The sequence below is a fragment of the Prosopis cineraria genome, unplaced genomic scaffold (genome assembly GCF_029017545.1).
Source record: "Prosopis cineraria cultivar Desert tree isolate PC_DT_omini unplaced genomic scaffold, ASM2901754v1 PC1, whole genome shotgun sequence".
NCBI lineage: Eukaryota > Viridiplantae > Streptophyta > Magnoliopsida > Fabales > Fabaceae > Prosopis > Prosopis cineraria.
This window is the reverse complement of record NW_026555332.1, coordinates 34,069,315-34,076,857: the sequence shown is the minus strand read 5'-3', so window position 1 is coordinate 34,076,857 and position 7,543 is coordinate 34,069,315. Positions and strand designations below refer to the sequence as shown.

Below are 7,543 nucleotides of genomic sequence, written 5' to 3'. Positions count from 1 at the left end.
AGGAATGCAAAATTCCATCATGTCTAATCAAGTTCAACCAATAGCTAACCAATGGGATGTGTTTTATGACTTTTGTATAATAAGGTTGATTTGTGAGTTGTAGCATTTTGGAAAATATTTTTTGTTTTGTAGTATCTTGGCAATTACTTTTTTTTTATCTATAGCATGTTGGTAGTTTCTCCTTATTTTTTATATTGTACTCCTTTTGGTCCTATTTATAAGATAGAGAGAGAATTTTTTTAATCCTATTTATAAGTCACTTTATTGAATTTTCATTTTAAATTTTTTCATTTGACATCCATTAAATGCTATCAAGAGATAATATATTATTAAAATATATATATTTAATATAGGTAAAATTGAACAATTATTGAATTTTTAAATAGAGTTTAAGCTTTTTTATTTCGATAAAATATGTTAAAAGTGTTTTATAAATAAGATCAAATGAGTAAATTGTATTTTATATTATCTATAAATATATCATCTTTTATCCTAGTGTTACTTTTATCTTGTAAATTTTATATATTATATTATATATAAATATATGTTTTTTTTTTTTTTGCCAACTCTATATAAGTATATTACATATGAACAACACCGATATATTTAAATATTTTAATTTTTTATATATTTAATTTTTATCTTTTATTTATTGTTGTCCTAGGTAATATTTGTTTCATTTCCTTCTCCGACCCTCAATTCAGCGGCGCACTCCTTCCTGAGTTCCATCTCCACTCTCCAGATCTCCTTTGATCGTCTCTTCAGCCGCTTCCCCTTCGAAACTCCAGAGTCCAGACTAGCCGTTTTCCTTCAGCTGCTCCAGTCGTGATTGGGTAATTCCTCCGCCGTCGTTCCCCTCCGATCGTTCGAAGATCCTGTTTCCGTTCTCCTTCGTTCGAAGCTCCAGACTCGCCGTTCTCCTTGGTTCCTTCGTGCGATCTCTTCTTCAACTTCGTCTACTTCGATCTCGCGCTTTCATCTCCAGTCGCTGGTGCTCGTCCTTCAGGTTTATCCCCTTACACTGTTCTGCTTGTGCTCGCAGTTTTTGGCTTGTTCATTTGTTGGATTGTTGTCTTCTAGTGGCTGATTTGTATGGGTTTATCTTTTAATTTTACCTTGTTGCCTTGTTGCTCTGCTCTGCGATTATTTACATGTTATATATTGTGTTGGTGCTGATTTCCTTTGGCGTTGTTGTCCTTCTATCTTGTTTGTTTGTTGTATGGTATTGTTTCTGGCTTTTTTTATTGGAGAAAACAAAAGTAGGGAAAAGATAAGCTTGGTCCTCCATTCTTGAAGGGTGTAACTATATATTAGCGATCACAAGAATATAATCCCATTCTTCTGAATCAGCGTCATGCTAGGTCCTATGTATCAACAAAAAAGCTTTTAAACAAGTTCTATAATTGTGAAAATTGACGAAAAATGTGATCCATGTTTAAAAACCAATTGTTTTTTGCTTTCATAAAAAAGTCTAAATCAATATAAGAAATTTACGAGGTGGATCATTCATTTACTTTCCTCTAATATAAAATTAGTGTTAAACATAAATGTTAAATAAATAGTTTCTTTGAAACTGAAGTTGAAGGAATCATGAATCATTAAAGAAAAAAGAAAGTTAGTTTTCACACCATTCATAGGGTCACATTGAGGAACAGTTACAGCATTCAGTTATATTTTTGCCCTTGGTTGAGCATCTCCTTTATCTGAGTCACGCTTTAAGTCCTGTATATCGACTAATTAAGAAATTAAGCTCAACAAACAAGTTGTCTGACAGTTAAAAATTCGAAGAAAAATGTGAATAATGATCAGTTTCTTGGGTTTTTATCATCATTCATACAATCCATATGAGCTTGCCATGATCGAGTAATTGTATTCAAAAAATATTTAACTAATTTCTTGGTCTGTTATATTGTGAAAATCTATTTAAGAAGTGAACATTCATCCAGACATCAAACAAGTGTAGCTGCATAGTTCCTCTCAACCCATGCCAAAGCTTCTCTTATTAGCCATATATGAGTTTCTTATTTGATAAAAGCTCTCAAGTTGAACAATACCCTTATAACCATAAACTTTTGCAGATGCGAAGAATATGAGGTTGATCTTAGTAATCAATATTTTTACTCACATTCTAAACATTAAAATCCCACCATGGATCCTGGAGCTCACCAACGCCAGAGCATGCATTTAGACTCAAAAAAGTGGAGCTCACCTGCACCAAACCACGCATTTAGACTAAAATGGTGGGGCCAGAAGTACTTACAAATGGCCTACTATTTCATGTTGACAGTGGGGTTCAAATCTGCAACCTAATGGATTATGGGTCATTGAATTTGGAGGCATGTCCTAGTCCTGGTAAGCTCCTCATACCTAACTAACGTAAATTTTATTTTACAAAAAAAAAAAAACAATTTTCTAAGCCCAAGCTTGAAAAAATGACTTTTGTGGGTAGTTCGATGGACCTCACTCACATACCCAGCTCTATTTTTTTTTTTTTTTGGATTTGTTGGATTCCATTGGATACGTTGGATTTAATTTGTCATTTGTACTAGATTTGTGGGTTTGAATATTCCCTTTTCAATCTTATTCATGTTGATTGTTTTCTTATCTTCATCCTCTTCATTCATTTGCCTTCTATTTATACTATCTCTTCCCTTTTCTTCCTAGAATATCGCCTTTTAGAATTGTGCAAAGCTCAGAACAAACCCATGACAATTTGGGTCATTGGCTTGGCCCAGGAACTGACCCATGCATACCTCTAATGCATAACTATAATGGAGAACGCATTCATCTTTTTGTTCGTTTGAAGTTTGCTCTAAGTGCTTTCCAAAATGAAGAAAGGTCAAGATTAATGGTTGTCTGATTGTAATAGTTTAAAAAAAAAACAAAAAAGAAAAACAACAAGCCTTTATCCCACTAGGTGGGGTCGGCTACATGGATTGCAAGACGCCATTGTGCTCTATTATCTGATTGTAATGGTTTAAAGGAGAAAGATTTCCTCCTTTTTCTTTCTGCTTTGGTCATAAATTTCTAAAGAAATTAAGGAGTTTGTGATCAGGCGGATCACTCATTTACTTTGGCTCAATACAAAATTACTATAATCATAAATGCTCAGCCAATAGTCTATTTGAAATTGAAATTAAAAGAAGACGTGCGAATGGTTAAAGAAAAACGTAGTTCGTAGTATGAAAGGTATATAGGTTCAGTTGCTTTGATCATCCTTCACGCCATTAATAGGCTCAAGTTGAGGAACAGTTATATGGCTTGCATGATTTTTGCCTTTCTTGAAGAGTGTAACTGCATATTGGAGATCACGAAAATCTCATTCTCCTTTATCAGAGTCGTGCTTGAAGTTCTACGTATCAACAAAGAAGCTCAACAAGCAAGTTCTCTATGATTTTGAAAATTGATGAAAAATGTGAGCAATATCGAAAATATATTTAATTTCGTGGCCAAGTATTCTTCCCAAAAATCTATTTAAGAAACAGGTATCAAGACATGGAAGCAAGTGTAGCTTTATTCCCTCAATATATATCTCTCAGAGCATATAACTACAACAGAGATATTCACAAGCATCTCTCTTCATGTTATGTCTCTGAGATTTGATCTAACTTTTTGTTAGAGGTATCAAAGCTCTTTCTTGTTCATTGCAGGCTTGGTTATGGGTTTAAGTCACCAAATTATACGTGAAGGTGCTGAAGAAGTTGTTCATGAATCAGATATATTTTCTCACATTCTAAGCATTAAAACCATCTCATGAATCGATAGCTGACGGAGTTAGATATAATGGTCTCGCCGACAATGATATTCCGGGAGGCCTCCATAACCCGTTAAACAAGTAGAGGTTAAGAGGGGTGAGGTATGCCACCTTCAGCTCACCTGAAGACAAGGGAGCCTCTATTGATCACAGAAGAGAATATAATGAGATAAAGCACCAGAAATTAATATGATCTTCTTATTACCAAGTAATATCATCTTATATTATTTTTCACCATTTTGCTTCTGCAATTGCATAATCAAAACATATATATGTTTTTAATCTTGATTTTGCATGTGGATATATATATATATATATATATAAAATATCTGCAATATATATATATATAATATCTGCACATTCGCTTGTATATAATTAAGTGCTAATTGTAGTCTAATTATATATGTGCCAGGAATCAGAAGGTGTATATGAAAAAGCATTGCTTTTGATCATAGAAAAGCTCAGCCATAAGGAGATGGAAACAGAAAATCATTGGAGATTATTTTGTCAATGTCATTACCAGGACGAGACAAAGTTTAACTACCGTCAATATTTTTTTTTCAAATTTTATTTTTTAAAATTTTTCAAATGTTGAAGGATGTAACATGTAATTTATACCACGAAACATGCATTTTTATACATAGCAAAAAGCTTGATATGAGTTATATAAATTTTATGTATTGTGATAACTTGCTATGAATTAGATGGAGCTTTCATGGATGCATGTATGACCGTGGCCAAAACCGAGACTCTAAATGAAAATTATAATCATTTGAGTCTGAGGATCTCATTTGGGAAATAATCTTGGTTCAATATAGGCTTTAAATATTTTTCAAGCCTTTAAGTCTATTTAAAATATGAAGTATGTAGACTTTGAAACTTGCCAAAACTTTCGTACTTGTTGGTCTACTTGAAGCCTTCTTAAAGCTTTTGAGACTTAAATTTAGATGCCTTTTTAAAAGCCTATGTATGAAGTAGATATTTAAAAATGTTTCAGGTTAGGCAAGGCAAGGCCTATTGCAGGTTGAAGGTCTAGCTCCAACTTAAAAAAAAAAAAAAAAAAAAAGGCCTGTATATAGGCTCGGGTTATGTGCCTTTGTTATAGGTTTATACTTATTTGGCTAAAATCTGGTTATCCTATTCCCATCCTTGGATGAATTTCTCATATTTGTTATTTTATGCATTGAAGGTTTTTTTTTTTCTTCAATTTGATCCTTTGTCGATTTTGTATCAATGGAGGAGAAAATTGTATATTAAAAAAAAAAAAGTTTAAGATGGTATGGATATATGTATAAAGAAAGTCGTGGAGATGCCAAGGAGAAGGGTGGAACATGTTGTCTTAAATTATGTGAAAAGGGGGACTGAAAGACCAAATAAAAAACACGCTCAAGTTGTTGAATGAAATTTTTTAATTAACAATTGAAAAAAAATAAACTCAGAAATTGTTGAAATGATAAAAAAATCCCAATTAGTTTGCTTTTACCGTAAATGTCTAAATAAATGTATAAGAAATTTGTTTGGTGGGTAATTTATTTGCTACTTTAATCTAGTATGAACATGAGGATTTAGATATTTGAATTTTGATTTGAGCAAAATTTTCCATTTAATTTAAATATATAAAATATCTAAGGATTTGGATTTGACCAAATCAAAAAATATTTCTTGTTATAATTTTAAAAATAATTTTTAGTCTTTTAAGTTTATTTCAATTATTCATTTCACATATTTAATGAGTTATTGTTGTCGTTGCAATCCTCTGATTTCATTTTATTTTGAATTTGTTGGATTTATTTTCTCAATCCATGATAGATTTGTGGATTTTACTATTATATCCAATTGCTTTATATACATAACTTCCTTTCCTTTTCTTTGATCTTTAATTGCCTGTTAGAATTGTCCAACGTACTCATTACGCATGACAAACACAAGCATCTTCGCCTTTTGTCCGTTCGAAGTTTGCTTCAAGTGCCATTTAAAAAGAAAGCTAATGAAAGAAGTTGCCTAATGTCTAGCTGTGAAAATGAGGGGAAAATTATACATCAAAGGAATTGTTGAAACGATAAAAAATTCCCAATTATTTTGCTTTCACCATAAATGACTAAATAAATTTATAAGGAATATGTGAGGTAGGTGATTCATTTACTACTATAATCTAATATAAAATTACTATTAACCATAAATGTTTAATAATTAGTTGTCTACTTGAAACTGAATTGGAAGGAAATTAAATATAAATAATTAAAGGAAAAAAATAATGTTTATAATATGAAAATTAATATTCACATATACTTTCATCATCATTCATACCATTTATAGAGTTACATTAAAGAACAATTACAGCATTCAATTATACTTTTACCTTTCTTTGAGCAGGTAATTGCATTATTGGAGAGCATAAGACTCATGATCTCCTTTATTTGAGTCACGCTTTAAGTTTTGTATATAGAAAAATTTAAAAAGCTCAAAAAACAAGTTGCCTGATAGTGAAAAAAATTGAGGAAAAAATGTGAATAAAAAATACTCTGGGAATGCCATAATTTCATGTTTCTTGGGCTCATCATCATCATTCACACATTCCATATGAGCTTGCAATGAGCAGAATTATATTCAAAATATATTTAATTAATTCCTTGGCCCATTATATTCTTCCTGAAAATATATTTAAGGAGTGAAAATTCATCGAGACATGAAACAAGTGTAGCTTCATCTGTCAGTTTCTCTCAACCCATGCCAAAGCTTCTCTTCTTAGCCATATTCGAGTTTCTTGTTTAATGAAAGCTCTAGAAATATATAATACCCTTATAACCATAAACTTGTGTTCAGATGTGAAGAATATGAGTTTGGTGATCTCATTTAATGGTATTTTTACTCACATTCTAAACATTAAAAGCCTATCATGGATCACCACCTACTAGAACTGCATGTTGGAGTCAAACACATGATATCCAAGCAAGCCGTGATATATCAGAGGCAGAGATTGATTTGGGTGATCAGCTATGGCTTCTTTGTCATCCATTCACGGTTCATCCCATCGCTAGAGGATCCTCTTTACCAAAAATTTGCTTCTCCATCTTACCTAATAATTAATATACTTTACTTTGCCTTATCACTGTGTGTGTGTGTTTTCTTTCTCTTATAATTCATCCAATATGTGTAATTTGCAGTGTAAAAAATTTTGATAAGTTGGATCTCGGGAGATCATCAATACTAGACCATACATGTACACTCAAAGTGTTAGCAAAAGTACTTACAAATAGTCAACTAATAAAGTTGCCACATCAATGAGATTTGAATATATATATATAGATATATATATATATATATATATTCTAATAAGTAACAGTTCAAATTCTTACTATATGAGCAAACCGTTGTTGACTTTTTCAAATTTCTTTTAACGTATTGTTTGGAATGTAAGAGAAAAGTTGTTGCTTGTGAATTTTGATTAATATATGTGGCTTACTATAAAATTTATATTAGATATTGATATTATGTAGTTTTGAGGTGAGTCATGTTGGCCATGACTTAAATGTGTGATATAATTATAATTAATGCATATTTATATTGATTAATATAGGATATTTTAGTTCAATTTTTTATTTTCAGACATAATTATTATAGTTAATTAATTTTTTTAAATTATGTAATACAATTTTTTCTTTTATATGTAGAAACAGAGGGAGTATATGACTAACTATATCTGTATGGAATTCATTGTGCTCATCAGCCTGATGCAATTTGAATCATTCATTGAATGGTCTAAATTTAAAGAATTAATTTAATATTTTT

General features: G+C 31.2%; 1 long non-coding RNA gene across 1 annotated transcript; it reads left to right on the top strand.

Annotated features, from left to right (window-relative positions):
* The first annotated feature begins 699 nt into the window (after positions 1-699).
* LOC129313107 (uncharacterized) lies at positions 700-4,500 on the top strand. The gene is made up of 4 exons (XR_008593863.1): positions 700-1,006; positions 2,079-2,352; positions 3,651-3,962; positions 4,167-4,500. It is a non-coding gene; the product is annotated as an uncharacterized LOC129313107 (long non-coding RNA).
* Positions 4,501-7,543: the final 3,043 nt, after the last annotated feature.